This window comes from Bombina bombina, chromosome 5, assembly GCF_027579735.1.
Source record: "Bombina bombina isolate aBomBom1 chromosome 5, aBomBom1.pri, whole genome shotgun sequence".
Lineage (NCBI taxonomy): Eukaryota > Metazoa > Chordata > Amphibia > Anura > Bombinatoridae > Bombina > Bombina bombina.
In genome coordinates, this window is record NC_069503.1 from 753,956,623 (window position 1) to 753,974,775 (window position 18,153).

Below are 18,153 nucleotides of genomic sequence, written 5' to 3' on the forward strand. Positions count from 1 at the left end.
TTACAAGTCCTACTAATTTACTGTAGATAAATGAAAATATGATTTATTATTATTCTAATTAGCTATAATATTTTTTAACTAGCTATACATTTTACAGCATATTACAATATTAATTATGTCTTTTTTGATGTTCAAACAAAAATCCCAATATCTGGAGTTTTAAATTTAGCATGAAATATGCCACTTTACTCTTGCGGCTTTGCTATGAAATAAGCCGTTCTCTATGTTCTCAGAAGTTTGAGAAAGGATTTCCAAAACGCGTTGCTTCTTTTTGGTGGAGTAAGGCCACCGTAGTCCTTCAGACATTACCTACCTATCCTATCCTGGCTATTCAGCCAAGTTTGACGGGTGGCACAGCTGCTGGTTTCTAAGACCCGGTTAGCCTACAACTTGGAGAGGAGCCGACTTTACTGTAAGTTCGGGATATACTCTTTTATGGTACACTTTTTGCATACAGTTTCTCTGTCTATAATTTCAGCTATCCTACTACACGCAGCAATCCATCTGCACGCTGCATGCTGCATCACAGACTTTGGAGTTCTACTTATCATGCACATTAACTTTTATGTGTATGGACAGCAATTTGCTTAAAGAAACCTACAGGATCAGGTTCTTATTACTAATTTGAACAATCCTCTGGCTGTGCATTCTAACCATTTGCAATACCTGGCCTATGTCTGCTTGTGCCTTTTAACCACTTATGTTATCCACTATTTGTGCCTTTTAACCTTGTGTTTTTTACCATTTGCACCATTTGTATCAGTTTGATTTTATTATTTTTGTGTGTTTATAATAGCTATTAAATATGTACTATATAAATTTGTACTATATATATTTATATACTTATATATATTACCTATATTTTTATATATTTATCCTCTTTATATATTTATCCTCATTATACATATCCGCCATATTTGTTTTTAGCTTTGATATCATTAATTTGATTTCTAGCACAAAGAATTTGTTCTTTAATTAAGGCATAACTATCTAACAATAAATTATACATTGGGATATTTGTGTGCAGCATAATGTTTAATATCTGTAGTTCTTTTAGTTGGAAGTGTTATATCATCCTTACCTGGCTTGATTACATGAGACGTTAATGCCGAAATGATGGAATAAAAAAGCCCAGTATGGTGCTCACAAAGACAACAGATTTCTTATAAGAAATCTTTACTTTAATATTATTATAACCTAACATATGTTAAAGGGGCATGATACAGCATAACTGTAAAAAGCTGTGTGCACATCTCTATGTAAAAAAGGAAGATATTTTACCTCAAATTTCACACTGCACTATAAAGAGACTTTAAGCAGCCAGTCATTATGCTTGTCCAAGGACAAGCAAGGGAGTGTGCATTTGTCATGCGCAGGCACAGTCATGTTATTTTTCTATTCAGTTTAACTTTAAATTTCTATCAAATATTATGAGATCACAGCAAATGCAAAGTATTACCTCATCACTGCTGATGCTGATTGATTACTTTTTTTTTTTTTTTTTTAACTTTTTCTCAAACTTGCAGCTAGACAGCAGCTGAAGTATAAACTGTTACCCAGATCACTTACTCTTTTGAGCTGAATAAATTGTGAGGTAAAATATCTTCCTTTTTTACATAGAGATGTTCCAGGTGATAGTTTCATGTATTCTTTTTACAGTTATGCTGCATCACTTTCAAGTGATTTAGCATATTAATATCATGTCCCTTTAAGCTGGTACAGATCCCGTCTGTTGCCCAATAGCGAAAAGTACTTTTAGCTTTACCTTTATTAATGAATGGTTAATTACTTAAAGGGACATAATACTTATATGCTTAATCACTTGTAACTGATGCAGTACAACTGTAAAAAGCTGACAGGAAAATATCACCTGAGCATCTCTATGCAAAAAAGGATTTTTTACCTCACAATCTCCTCAGCTCAGCAGAGTAAGTTCTGTGTGAAATGTTATACTCAGCTGCTGCCCAGTTGCAGGTAAAAAAAAATTAAAAATGAATAAATGAACAACAGCCAATCAGCATCAACAGTGCTGAGGTCAAGAACCCTTTTACTGTGATCTCATGAGATTTCATAGTAAAATTCCTTAAACTTAATAGGGAAATAAGATGAGAGTGCATGAAAGCTCGCTCCATCTGCTGTCCCGGGACAGACATACTGATTTGCTGCTTAGAAGTCCTTTACAATGGGATGTGGCTACTGAGGAATTTTTGAGGTAAAATATATCTTTCTTTTTTACATAGAGATGTTCAGATGATATTTTCTAGTCAGCTTTTTACAGTTATGCTGCATCACTTTCAAGTGTTTTAATTATGGACTTTTAAGTAAATACAGAGCTGCCTCTAAAGCATGCCACTGTCCACAAGAAGAAGAATCCCAGCATCATGGTCACATTAGATCTGAACTGACTGGGAGCATATCTTCAGTTATTCTGGAGTTGATTCAGTAGTTACCCATGGGAGCATTCTGTGGGGAGCACCAGAGACAACTCACAAACCTTGAGGGCCAGATTACAAGTGGAACTGTATTTAAAGCTCCCGCACGAGTGTTAAATGCACTAGAAGTAAGCGCTTGTATTACAAGTTGAAAGAAAACTGTTTTCTCTTGCTCACTTACCCGACGCATGTAAAAAGCAGACAAAATCTGTCTTCTAAAACACCTTATGATATTTTATCCACCCCTCTTCTCTCTCTTCCCTGTACCACCATTCTCATGTGTTTCTGTCTCACTCTTCTGAACTTTCCGTCATTTGCTGGAGATATTATTAGCTATTTTGCACTTGTCTGTACTCTTATGGGAGTTAGCATTTTCAAATGCAAAATATATTATTATATATTACAGTTTTGCTTTCAAATCATTTTTAGTCTCATAAAATTAATTTTATTCTATGGCATCACTTTGTGTGATGTTGGTATAAGGAGAACAAATGGAATAAAGGTGCCTGTTTTTTTTTTTAGGCAGCTCAGTCCTTCCTTTCATATTTTGTTCGTACCCAGGTTGAGCGCTTCTCTCTTTTAATTTATGCAGATTTATAAGGATGACGGTTAGCTATAACCACAAAGCATTGGTTCACTGGGAGGAGTGCTCACTATTGTTTGTTCTGACAGGTCTGAGTTTGGTATCCTGTTAATTAATATTATGTATGCAATATCAAAGGAGCAAGATGTAAAAATGCATTCAGAACACAATTCATGATATGACTACACTTAACGAGGAAATTATAAAGAGCATGAGGCCAGTCTCAAACAAGAGCTTATCTTCTATGATGATGATAGTTTGATAACTTTGAATTATCATTTATGGGCGTACTTTCTCAAGTCTGTTTTAAAAACATGTCTTGAGCCTTTATCATATGGCATCTGTTCCTAAATTTCTTGTTGGTGTCGACTCATCACAGTGAACTTATTTAACTCTCAGTCAAGCAATTAAGAGTGTGACAACAGATAAGGGACTTAGAGGTGACACTCAAATGTTAAAGGAAAAGAAAAAAAGAATGTTAAACTCAGTATACCTCAAAACTGAAATTGACAATCTAGAAAATGTAAAAAAAATCTGACATTAAATTTAAAAAGAGTAAATACAAAATTGGGTCTAAAATGACATCAATATACCTGTTTGTTGAATGCATCCTGCTGAGTTGCTGAAGCAATATGGTGTCCCTATTGGTATTTACATACATCAATTTATATTTGTTTTATTATATATGCAATATTACCACCGTTTTGAGGTTTGTATTTTCTCTGTTCCCTTATCCTACAGTTCATACTATCTGAATGCAAAATAATTCATTTTTTGGGTGTTGTAGTTTCTCCTGACATTACACCATATAAACACATGTATATGAGGCATGTGTAATCCTAAATATGCAAGCTATATAATATGAAACGGTGAATGTGAACTGACGTGAATCGGATACAGTGTATCTATAAGATAAAAATGTTACAAAGAAATTAAATGGTATGTCAAAGGATAATATATATTACAATATGATAAAATAAGATGCTGGCATCGATTGGTCCATAAAATAAGTGAGATTGTACAAATTGTGTCAGAATACAATATTAAAAAACTAATTAGTAAAAAATGAGTATAAGAGCTGATACAAAACAAAGGCCTCTATTTATCAAGCCGTCAACCGCAAATATGCTGGAATTCCGCAGCGTATTTGTGGCAAGCCTGATTCGCCGTAGTTATCAAACCCTACAGACCGGCAAAAGTAGAATATAGTGACGTAACATACGATCCACTGGACTCAGTCCGACACAGATCGATGGTTACGTCACTACAGATGTTCCGAATGCAAGTTCGGCAAAATCTGACTACTTTTGGAAGTTATCAAAAAACTACCAGGTACGCTCGCCACTATTCCGGCCCAGCATACCTGGAGGCGGCGGATGCCATAGGAATCAATGGGAGTCTGACAGCAGCGAAAGCTCATGTTCGCTGTTGCCCGATATCCCATTGATTCCTATGGTAGTTTCTACACCTAACACCCTAACATGTACCCCGAGTCTAAACACCCCTAATCTGCCCCCCCCAAACCGCCGCTCCCGGAGCCCGCCGTCACCTACATTATACTTATTAACCCCTGATCTGCCCCCTCTATACCGCCGCAACTCGAATAAATGTATTAACCCCTAAACCACTGCTCCCGGAGCCCACTGCAACTCTAATAAAGTGTTTAACCACTAATCTGTAGCCCTACACTGCCGCCACCTACATTATACTTATTAACCCCTAAACAACTGCTCCCGGACCCCGCCGCCACCTACATTAAATTTATTAACCACTAATCTCCCGCCCCCAACATCGCTGCCACTATATTAAATTTATTAACCCCTAAACCTAAGTCTAACCCTAACCCTAACACCCCCTAACAATAATTTAAATTAATCTAAATAAATATAACTATCATGAAATAAATTATTCCTATTTAAAACTAAATACTTACCTATAAAATAAACCCTAAGCTAGCTACAATATAACTAATAGTTACTCTGTAGCTATCTTAGGATTTATTTTTATTTTACAGGCAAGTTTGTATTTATTTTAACTAGGTACAATAGTTATTAAATAGTTATTAACTATTTAATAACTACCTATTTAAAATAAAGACAAATTTACCTGTATAATAAATCCTAACCTAAGTTACACTAACACCTAACACTACACTAGAATTAAAAATTAGCTAAATTAAAATAAATTAATTACAATTAAATAAAATTAACTAAAGTACAAACCCCCCCCCACTAAATTACAGAAAATAATAAAATAATTACAAGTTTTTAAACTAATTACCCCTAATCTAATCCCCATAATAAAATAAAAAAGCCCCCCAAAATAAAAAAAAATCCCTACCCTACACTAAATTACAAATAGCGCTTAAAAGGGCCTTTTGCGGGGCATTGCCCCAAAGTAATCAGCTCTATTACCTGTAAAAAAAAAGTACAATACCCCCCCAACATTACAACCCACCACCCACACACCCAACCCTACTCTAAACCCTACCCAATCCCCCTTAATAAAACCTAACACTAACCCCTTGAAGATCTTGCTTTACTTGCCTGTAAAATAAAAATAAACCCTAAGCTAGCTACAATGTAACTATTAGTTATATTGTAGCTAGCTTAGGGTTTATTTTATAGGTAAGTATTTAGTTTTAAATAGGAATAATTTATTTCATGATAGTTATATTTATTTAGATTAATTTAAATTATCTTTAAGTTAGGAGGTGTTAGGGTTAGACTTAGGTTTATGGGTTAATAAATTTAATATAATGGCGGTGACGTTGGGGGCGGGAGATTAGGGGTTAATAAATTTAATGTAGGTGGCGGCGGTGTAGGGGGGTCAGATTAGGGGTTAATAAATGTAATGTAGGTGTCGGGGGTGTAGGGGGGTCAGATTAGGGGTTAATAAATTTAATGTAGGTGTCAGCGGTGTAGGGAGGTCAGATTAGGGGTTAATAAATTTAATGTAGGTGGCGGCGGGGTCCGTGAGCAGCGGTTTAGGGGTTAAACATTTTATTTCATTGCGGCGGGGTCCAGGTGCGGCGGTTTAGGGGTTAATAAATTTAATGTAGGTGGCAGCGGGGTCCGGGAGCGGCGGTTTAGGGGTTAAACACTTTATTAGAGTTGTGGTGGGCTCCGGGAGCGGCGGTTTAGGGGTTAATAACTTTATTTAGTTGCGGGGGGGGTCCGGGAGCAGCGGTATAGGGGATAAACAGTATAGTTTAGTGTGGGTGCTTAGTACAGGGTAGCAAGAAAGCTGCGAATAAGCCGATGAGCAGTGAGATCGATGACTGTTAGTTAACAACAGTCCGCTGCTCATCGCACCGTACTTGGCTTTTTGACAGCTTTGTTGATAATTTTGGCGAACATATTCAGGTCCGCGGCAGAGATGTTAGGCGATCTTAGGCGAGCGTATTGGTGCCATCGAATGCAAGAAAGTCGACGCCTTGATAACTAGTGACAGATATAAAATTGACTTAGTATCGTGAGGTACCTGATACAAATTTATTTTGTTGGCAACAGTTCAGGTTATAAGCTAAGAGTCCCAAAGCGGTAATAGCAGAAGTAAGGTCCATAGAAAATTAATAGACCGATATGGCAGGGTAAATCCCTGAGGGTGATATTTCAGTTAACCGTTAATGGATGATAGTAAAAAAGTTCCTCAGCGTTCCACATATTAACAGTTGTGCTATAGCATTTTCGAAAATTGTGAATATTCTGTTGTGAATGTTAGGACCGGGGTATTTGTTTGTGTGCCAAGGTTAGATTAAGGCGATACCTCACGGTCTAGCTGTCAATTAGTTCCGGTGTTGAGGTCAGAGCTGAATGGATCAAACATGGGAGAACAGGTAAAATAGTTTGTAACAGCTTGTTGCAAAATGTCCGTTTGAGGGAAAACAACCTGGTGGGCTAGTAGGTCCTGGGACAGGGATTACACATATGGAGACTATTCGTGGTAATTTTAAATAGCTCGATGTACCTGTCCTACTACAAGTCCTTACCAAATCTTTGCCAAATAAAGGGTAGTAATCAACGTAAGCAAAACAACGTGTTTCAGCCGTCTGGGCCTTTATCAAGATGCTCACTAGGATCATCGTCAGATTTAAATAGCATGTGTTGTGTCCTGATTGGCTAAGTTTAGCAGCCAATGTGTGCTCATTTAATAATATATGAACAATGGTACAATAATGTGTGTTAAAAGTTATACATTTGATGCTTAATGATGAACGGTTTATAATAATATAATATAATATATAATTTATAATATATTTATAATATAATATATAATTTATATTTTGCGAGTGTGAGTAAAGTGCAAATGCAGACTGAATTACCAGGGTCCTAAAGGGAATCATGTGATATTAGAATTAGATGTAAGGAATATCGAGAAAAGAGTGTATATAAATGAATATAAGAAAAATTCAAAAGATAAATAAATAAATTAAACGTAGAGAATATTGTTTAATTAAGAGTAATGGAAAATAATAATCAGGAAATCCATATAAAAAAGGAAAATATATATAAAAAATATATATAAAGATATGTATAAAAAATATATAAAGAATATATAAAACTATATAAAAAATGAATAATCGAAAAAATGAAAAATTAATAAAAAATGGAGTAATAACAAAATTAAAAAGATATATTCGGAAAAAAAGTGAAAAAAATTAAAAAATAATATTTGAAAAATAAATATATATATATATATATATATATATATATATATATACAGGTGGCCCTCGTTTTACAATGGTTCAATTTACACCGTTTCAGAATAACAACCTTTTTTCCAGTCATGTGACTGCTATTGAAAAGCATTGAGAAGCAGTGCATTTATTAAAATAGTCAGTAGGTGGAGCTGTCCGCTTGTGTTGCAGCAAAGCCAAGCAAGCTGAAATGAATCAGTGTAACCAGACCTGAGCTATCGAGCAGATTTCAAAGGAACAAGATCTTCCTGTCTATAAATCAGTCCAGATTGGAATGCATAGAAAGAACTGTTTGCAGAAAAATGCAAGTGAAGTCTGTGTTGTGTGGTTATTTTATTAGGTTTATAATGCTGTTTAGCAAATGTTTTTGTTCATTTAACTTAGTTTAATTATATATTCTATGTTGTGTGATTATTTTATTAGGTTTATAATGCTGTTTAGCATTTTAAGTCTTCATTTCAAAGCTTTAAAAATAATATATTAGGTGTTACTTATGACAATTTTGAGAGGGGCCTGGAACCTATCTCCCTCACTTTCCATCGACTTACATTATAAACTGGGTTTCAATTTACAACGGTTTCAATTTACAACCATTCCTTCTGGAACCTAACCCCGGCGTAAACTGAGGGCTACCTGTATATATATATATATATATATATATATAACGATACATTAAACTCATAGATGGTTGATTAATTTTAGTCATATATGGCAACAGAAATAATTTAATATAAATGTGTATTCTTTATTTGAAATAACAATTTTTTATTGAGGTAAAGAGTATCAACAACAAAACAGAAAATATGTCCAGATACAAAGCATATTTGACAAAAACACTTAAACAATTCTCAATAGACTTGACCTAAAACATTAGGGTACCAATATTGCAGGTATAGTTACTATGACTAGACTACAGTGATAAACATTACCTGTGGATGAGGGCTTTTACCATATAATATGGCAAAGCCTCTAGTAAGGAAATAGTTTCTGGCATGAGTTATAAAAGTTTATCTAAGATGTAGATCATAAAATATATGGGCTAGTGTGCAACATATATGGGTAACTGGAACATATAAAAGTAAAACCTCATTTTTTTTTATTTAGGGGAAGGTGAAGTCAGCGGACCAGAGCCGCTTTAGATGAAAAGGGAGGGGGGGCAGAGCCAGCTAGGGCAGCAGTCCGGTGTGGGGTTTGGGCCTCTAGGTATAGTTCAAACAAAGTACCTCATAAAACATTTTGCAAATGTATAGTCTTATACAGCATAGAATACAACAGCTAAGAGGAGATATGTCTATAATAGATAGTCATTAATGCGCTTAAATACTCCATAAGGGGGTATATATATACCTATTGTGCATACTGCTACTAAAGGCTTAGGAAATTAAAGGGACATTCTACCTTCAATTTATGTTAATAAATTCTTGCCTAATAAACATACTTTCATTACTTTCTGTATTCGTATTCGCTCTCCATGTAGTGGGGCATTTACCAACCATGATTAACCTATAGGGAGTTGTGGGGGCTTCTGTTGAGAGGAGATATGTTTATAATAGATAGTCATTAATACGCTTAAATGCTCCATAAAGGGAGATGTATAAGAATTGAGGAGAATAGTGACTTATGAGGTATAGGTAGTAGGTTTATATGGTGATGGTAGTGACTGGTTCATGCCTGTGAGTAATATACACTGCAGTATTGACCCATAAAAGGGGCATTATATAATATTATTGCAGAAACTAAAAAAAAACCCTATAAATAATTCAAGCATTATATAACCTGGCGTCAAGCTAGTTAGGTCTCCCTTAGTATGTCAGACTGTATCATGGGCCAGCATATGTATATACCTTATTAATGCAGGTCTTAAGATGAGTTGCTGAAGCTGCTATAATATATACATTGGTTAAATTTATAAGGATGTTACCCCGATGGAACTCTGATGTTAAGTGCTTAGTAATTAGGTACGTCATAACCATAATAGTGGCTGAGTATTGTGAGGGTAAGATACATACACTGAACCATGTCTAGAAATATGTAGCAGCATGATATAAAGAGTGGGTATTAATATCCAGCGTGTCTATGACCTTAAATGTGTAGTATAAACAATATGGGACCTAGTAGGGAAACAAAGTGAGAGTACTACACTCCATATGACATAGCCAATATCAGATGCTAAGCATAGGGGGAAATGGTTAGAGGATAATTAAAACCAGCTAATAGTACTTTACAAATTCTATAAACCTTTTGCACATAGATTGACACAAATATGACAAGGACTTGAGCTATTGCTCTGAGATATAAAGCAGAGAAAATAGACATAGAGCTAGATAGCGTTGCTCATACATCAAACATTAATCATACAAGGTATTTAGAAAAATACTGTTCTGCAAAATATTAGGATAAATATATAATTAAACACTATATAAATTGTTAGGTGGAATCCAATATGTGGGCACTATAAGATAAATACATAGTATAGCATCTTGCCAGGAGCACTATGTACTAGTAAAATATATGAGCATGTTACAGTGATCCTGCAATGAGAATTTTTATAAGATAAGATAAGCAGTGGCTGACCAATGCAAATAGCATATTAACCCCATATCACTAACTCTCTTACTTAACAAATATAATTATCTAGACTTCTTTTGCATAACATAACAACCAGAACAAATATAAATCTGAACAGTGCATATATTACAAACGGTAGTGAGGGTCTCAGAATCAATCCATACAAGTCCCGGTAGGGTGTAAGTCTATGGGATACTAAATGCTAGTTTCCATTTATTAGCAAACCTATACCCTATACACTAAGTGAGATATAAGGGACAGGAAGGGGGAGGTTATCTACAAGAGTAAAAGGTATCCTAAGGGTATAAATAAGTAGTTACTAGAGAGGGTTTAAAGGAAACTTGGGCTGCATTCTAGTCCCCCAAAAGAGGTCACTGAATATACATATTATAAACTAAATTAAAGCTAATCTAAGACCTCTCAGTTACTACTGTGTATTGCCCTTCGGTTACATTATAAATATTAGATCGCAAAAAGGTTGGAAATAGGCATAGACAGTGCTGAGTGTGTTTATCAGTCATGTACAATATTCACATATTAAACAACTGCAGGATATAAATGTTTAGTAAGGAAAATCAAACTGGGAGGACCATATAACATAATGAGAGTTGATTTGGAAGTTGACATACTGAAAGCCATCAGGACTTTATCCTACACCCCTCTTCAACCCTTTACCGCAAGTATTATTCAAATAGTATGGCAAGAACAATCCTAAAGGCAAACATGTTAACTGACAGGGTAAATAGCAATATTAAACATAAAAAAGGAACACAAAAACAAGTCTGTTGTCTAACTGAGCTATGTAGCTCTATGCAATTGTGAGTCAGCCTACCCCAGACCGCCTTTGGGTTTGTAAATGCTCCCCAATCTAGTTTGGGGGTCATGGGAGGCACTATAGGTCAGCACAGTAATACAGATCAGAGTCCAGCTCATGATGCTGCTATCAATTCTATGATTATGGAGCCCAGGGAGGAAAAACAGATCCTTTGAGTCTATGCCGCCCTGGTATTGAGGTTGCTCGCTACGTAGTAGGGACTCTGGATGAGACAGGAAGTGATCACTGCTGGGCAGTATCGTGGACAAGGACTTTGACCTCACTCCTCTATCTAGGTGCAAGATTCTCAGATCGTTGCCGGTCTTCCTTGCGGAGAGGCGAGGGTACGTGGCTTTGAGATACGGAGGATCAGGAGGGCGATCTTCAATACAGTTGCGTGTAGTCATGTCTGTCTCGACCCCCATCCCGACCGGCTGCTCCGGAATAGGAGTTGAGTGTATCATGGTGAAGTCGGGAATAAGATCAGACTGCTGGGGTAATGTAGAAAGGCCTTGACTGGCCGTATCCGCCATCTTGTCCTGATGGAGTAGGTACGCAACCAGGGAGGGTGGGTTGTTGAGATCCTCCTCTAGTGAGTCAGACGAGTCCTCCCGGCTGAAAGATAGGTGTTGAGAGAGGATATTAAACTGGGCATCCATGCGGGAACCCAGCAGAGTCAGTGCGTCTAAAATTAGGGAATCCATCCTCTCGGCTGAGTGGGTGATCTGGTCTGTCCTCGAAGGATGAGCTTTGGAAGAGAGTGTAGGAGCTAAGTGCTATCCTAGTCTTGAGGGCTCCGATGGGAGCAGCGAAAGTAGTTGGCTCTTCACTATCAAGGGGAACGCGGAGTCCCTGCCGTCACTGCCTCCACGATTGCTTTCGTGATCTACCGCAAGTTACTTCCAAATGTGGTCAGTGCAGTCTATTATTTAATCTCCCATCATATTTGCCGTTAGGTGTTATTTTATGGCTAATTGGTGGTCTTTGCTGATGTATTAGAGCAGGAGCTCCTAGTACCTGTGTCTGCTCGGCTTGACAGTTGACTCCGCCCCCTGTATTCTTTATTTAAACATTCTCATAAGAGAACTATTTGTGAACTAGTGTAACTAATTTAGATTTAATGTTGATAAAGTATAATTAGGGTAAATTATATATGTTTATCTATGATTGAGAAGAGAGACTACCATATAAAGTGCATCCATAATTACAAATAGGGGTAAGGGCTATCGAAAATTCATAAACATTTACAAAAACCTCCAGACCGTCCCATAATCTCAGGGATTGAGTCCCTTACATCAAATTTATCACAGTATGAAGACTATTTTCTACAAAAATACGTTATTAAATTACCAGCATATTTACGTGACTCCACACATTTCTTAAATCAGATAAAAAATTTAGACTGGAATGACAACTACGTCTTAGTGACATGTGATGTAAATTCATTATATATGAATATTTCACATCATACAGGACAAAAAGCTGTAAAAACATACCTTGATAGAGACAAAGATCTACCCCTAATACAAAACAAATTAATATTAGAGTGTATTAATTTCATTCTTCATAATAACAGCTTTCTTTTCAATGAAGAAGTATTTTTACAGATCAAAGGTACTGCAATGGGCACAAGGTTCGCCCCCAGTTATGCTAACTTATTTATGGGACACTTTGAAGAAATATATATTGCTGGGGGTCCTTGGGGGATGAACCTTGTGCACGATTGTAGGTACATAGATGATATCTTTATTGTCTGGTGAGGCGATATTGAACTTTTAGATGCCTTCATGGTAGACATGAAGACTAATGAGATGGGCATATCTTTTACTCATGAATACAGCAGCCAAAGGATTCATTTTTTGGACATAGAACTGGAAATCATTGAAAATAAAATACACACTGAAACATACTTTAAAACAATTGATGCCAACAATTGTATACACTCTGAGAGCTGCCATTTAGACCAATGGAAATCTAACATCCCCAAAGGTCAATTCATGAGGATCAAAAAGAATTGTTATATATATATACACATTTTTTCAAATATTATTTTTGAATTTTTTCACTTTTTTCCGAATATATCTTTTTTTTTTTTTTAATTTTATTATTACTTTTAATTTTTCATTTTTGGATTATTCATTTTTTATATAGTTTTATATATTCTTTATATATTTTTTATACATATCTTTAAATATATATATTTTTTTTATATATATTTTCCTTTTTTATATGGATTTCCTGATTATTATTTTCCATTACTCTTAATTAAACAATATTCTCTACGTTTAATTTATTTATTTATCTTTTGAATTTTTCATATATTCATTTATATACACTCTTTTCTCGATATTCCCTACATCTAATTCTATTGTCACACGATTCCCTTTAGGACCCTGGTAATCCAGTCTGCATTTGCACTTTACTCACACACTCAAAATATCCTAAACACATATTCTTCTATCTTCTTACACATTCATAGAATGTTATAATTGTATTATAAACCGTTCATCATTAAGCATCAAATGTATAACTTTTAATACACATTATTGTACCATTGTTCATATATTATTGAATTAAAAAAATGAGCACACATTGGCTGCTGAACCTAGCCAATCAGGACACAGCACATGCTATTTAAATCTGACGATGATCCTAGTGAGCATCTTGATAAAGGCCCAGGAGGCAGAAACGCGTTGATTTGCTTACACTGATTACTACCCTTTAGTTGGCAAAGATTTGGTAAAGACTTGTAGTAGGGCAGGTACATGGAGCTATTTAAAATTACCACGCATAGTCTCCATATGTGTAATCCCTGTCCCAGGACCTACTAGCCCACCAGGTTGTTTTCCCTCAAACGGACGTTTTGCAACAAGCTGTTACAAACTATTTTACCTGTTCTCCCATGTTTGATCCATTCAGCTCTGACCTCAACACCGGAACTAATTGACAGCTAGACCGTGAGGTATCACCTTAATCTAACCTAGGCGCACAAACAAATACCCCGGTCCTAACATTCACAACAGAATATTCACAATTTTCGAAAATGCAATAGCACAACTGTTAATATTTGGAACTCTAAGGAACTTTGTTACCATCATCCGTTAACAGTTAACTGAAATATCACCCTGCCATATCAGTCTAGGAATTTTCTACGGACCTTACTTCTGCTATTACCACTTTGGGACTCTTAACTTATAACCTGGACTGCTGCCAACAAAATACATTTGTATCAGGTACCTCACGATACTAAGTCACTTTTATATCTATCACTTAGTATTGTATCAGCTCTTATACCCATTTTTTACTAATTAGTTTTTTAATATTGTATTCTGACACAATTTGTACAATCTCACTTATTTTATGGACCAATCGATGCCGGCGTCTTATTTTATCATATTGTAATAAATATTATCCTTTGACATACCATTTAATTTCTTTGTAACATTTTGATCTTATAGATACACTGTTTCCGATTCACATCAGTTCACATTCACCGTTTTATATTATATAGCTTGCATATTTAGGATTAGACACGCCTCATATACATATGTATATGTATTGTTATCCACACTTTAAGTGATACCTGACACATGGAGGCCTACTTATCAAGCTGTCAACTTACTTGCATTCAACGGCACCAATATGCTCGCCTGACATTGCCTAACATCGCTGCCGCAGACCTGAATACGCTCTCCATAGTTACCAAAAAAGCTGTCAAAAAGCTGCGCACCAAGTACAGGGCGATGAGCAGCGGAGTGTTGTTAACTAACAGTCATCAATCTCTCTGCTCTTTGGCTTTTTCCTAGCTTTATTTGTATACTGTCACTAAGCACCACCACTATACTAAACTGTTTAACCCCTATACTGCTGCAACTAAATAAAGTTATTAACCCCTATCCCACTGCTCCCGGAGCCCACTGCAACTCTAATAAACTTATTAACCCCTATTACTCCGCTCCCGGAGCCCACCGCCACCTACATTATACTTATTAACACCTAATCTGCCACCCCCTATACCGCCGTCACCTACATAAAGTCATTAACCCCTATCCTGCCGCTCCCGGAGCCCACCGCAACTAAATACATGTATTAACCCCTAAACCTAACAACCTGCTAACTTTATATTAACTTTATATTAAATATTAAATCATCCCTATCTTATAATAAATGTAAACTTACCTTTAGATTTAAATTATACTATATTAAACTATTACATGAAACTATATTAAACTAAAAATTAATCTAACCTAACTTTTATACTAAAATTACATTAAACTACAAATTAAATTAACTATATTATATATTTAAACACCTAACCCTACTCAAATAATTTAAATCTAACAAACACTAAGTTACACAAAAAAAATAAACACTAAGTTACAAAAAATAAAAAAGAAATTATTAGATTTAAACTAATTACATCTAATCTAAGGGCCCTACGAAAATACAAAAGCCCTCCCCAAAATAAAAAAAAAAACCTAACTTATAATAAACTACAAATAGCCCTTAAAAAGGTCTTTTGCGGGGCATTGCCCCAAAGAAATCAACTCTTTTAACTGTAAAAAAATACAAATACCCCCCAACAGTAAAACCCACCACCCACACAACTAAACCCCAAATAAAAAGCTAACTCAAAAAACCTAAGCTTCCCATTGCCCTGAAAAGGGCATTTGGATGGGCATTGCCCTTAAAAGGGCATTTAGCTCTATTGCAGCCCAAGTCCTAATCTAAAACTAAAACCCACCCAATAAACCCTTAAGAAATCCTAACACTAACCCCAGAAGATTTACTTACAGTTTTGAAGATCCGACATCCATCCTCCAAGAAGCTTGGAGAAGTCCTCAACGAAGCGGCCGAAGTCTTCATCCAAGCCCGCAAAAGTCTTCATCCAGATGGCATCTTCTATCTTCATCCATCCGGCGCGGAGCAGCCTATCTTCAAGACATCCGACGCAGAGCATCCTCTTCTTTCCGACGATTACCGGCGAATGAAGGTTCCTTTAAATGAAGTCATTCATTTTTTTCAACCTTAATTCAGATTGGCTGATAGAATTCTAGCAGCCAATCGGAATCTAAGGGACGCCATCTTGGATGATGTCATTTAAAGGGACCTTCATTCGTCGGTAGTCGTCGGAAATAAGAGGATGCTCCGCGTCGGATGTCTTGAAGATAGAGCTGCTCCACACCAGATGGATGAAGATAGAAGATGCTGTCTGGATGAAGACTACTGTGGGCTTGGATGAAGACTTCGGCCGCTTCGTTGAGGACTTCTCCTGGCTTCTTGGAGGATGGATGTCGGATCTTCAAAACTGTAAGCAAATCTTCTGGGGTTAGTGTTAGGATTTTTTAAGGGTTTATTGGGTGGGTTTTAGTTTTAGATTAGGACTTGGGCTGCAATAGAGCTAAATGCTCTTTTAAGGGCAATGCCATCCAAATGCCATTTTCAGGGCAATTGGGAGCTTAGGTTTTTGAGTTAGCTTTTTATTTGGGGGGTTTGTTGTGTGGGTGGTGGGTTTTACTGTTGGGCGGGTATTTGTATTTTTTTTTTTACAGGTAAAAGAGTTGATTTCTTTGGGGCAATGCCCCACAAAAGGCCCTTTTAAGGGCTATTTGTAGTTTATTGTAGGTTAGGGTTTTTTTTATTTTGTGTGGGCTTTTTTATTTTCATAGGGCCCTTAGATTAGGTGTAATTAGTTTAAATCTTTGATAATTTCTTTTTTATTTTTTGTAACTTAGTGTTTATTTTTTTGTGTAACTTAGTGTTAGTTAATTTAATTTGTAGTTTAATGTAAATTTAGTATAAAAGTTATGTTAGATTAATTATTAATTTAATATAGTTTAATGTAATTTTATTATAATAGTTAGGGTAGGTTAATTAATAGTTTAATTTAAATCTAAAGGTAAGTTTAAATATATTATAAGATAGGGATGAGTTAATATTTAATATAAAGTTAACGGGTTGCTAGGTTTAGGGGTTAATAGTTTAATTTAGTTTATGGTGATGTGGGGGGTTGGCAGTTTAGGGGTTAATACATTTATTTAGTTGTGGTGGGCTCCGGGAGCGGTAGGATAGGGGTTAATGACTTTATGTAGGTGGCGGCGGTGTCGGGAGTGGAAGATTAGGGGTTAATAAGTATAATGTAGGTGGCGGCGGTGTAGGGGCAGCAGATTAGGGGTGTTTATTCTCGGGATACATGTTAGGGTGTTAGGTGTAAACGTAACTTTTATTCTCCCATATGAATCAAAGGGATATCAGGCAGCAGCAAACATAAGCTTTCACTGCTTTAAGACTCCCATTGATTCCTATGGCATCCGCGGCCTCCAAGGCGGCGGATTGAAAACCAGGTATGCTGGGCCGGAATAGTGGCGAGCGTACCTGGTAGATATTTGTTAACTAGCAAAAGTAGTCAGATAGTGCCGAATTTGCGTTTGGAACATCTGTAATGATGTAAGCATCGATCTGTGTCGGACTGAAACCGGCGGATCGTATGTTACGTCACAGATTTCTACTTTTGCCAGTTTGTTGGGTTTGATAAATGAGGTGAATCAAGCTCTCCACAATTACGCTGCGGAATTCCAGTGTATTTGCGGTTGACGGCTTGATAAATAGGGGCCTTTATATAATTTCTTTTATCGCCTTTTCTTAGTTGTACATGCTATTTAGCTGGAATTGCTCTTATTAGTCGCAGCCACATTTTATTTTATTACATTATTTTATCTCTTTAGCTTTTTTAGTGCTATCCTATTCCTCTCTTTTCTTTCTATTTTGGTGATTAGTTAGGAGGCCTGATCACTTTTTTGGGGATTAGCTATAAAGAGACTAGAGTGTAGCATCTTTAAAATAACCCTCTTGCACCATATAAACACACGTCAGGTACTTTAGTGAAACTAGGACACTGATTATTTTAATAATATTTCTATAAACTTGCAAGTCACATGAGTAAGTTACACAAAGTTATCTTTGAATTCTATTTTTGACTTTTGTTAAAGTTTCATGTAAAAATGAAACTTTTTGGCTCATGAATTACAGATTAACATTTGTACTAAAGTCAATGCAT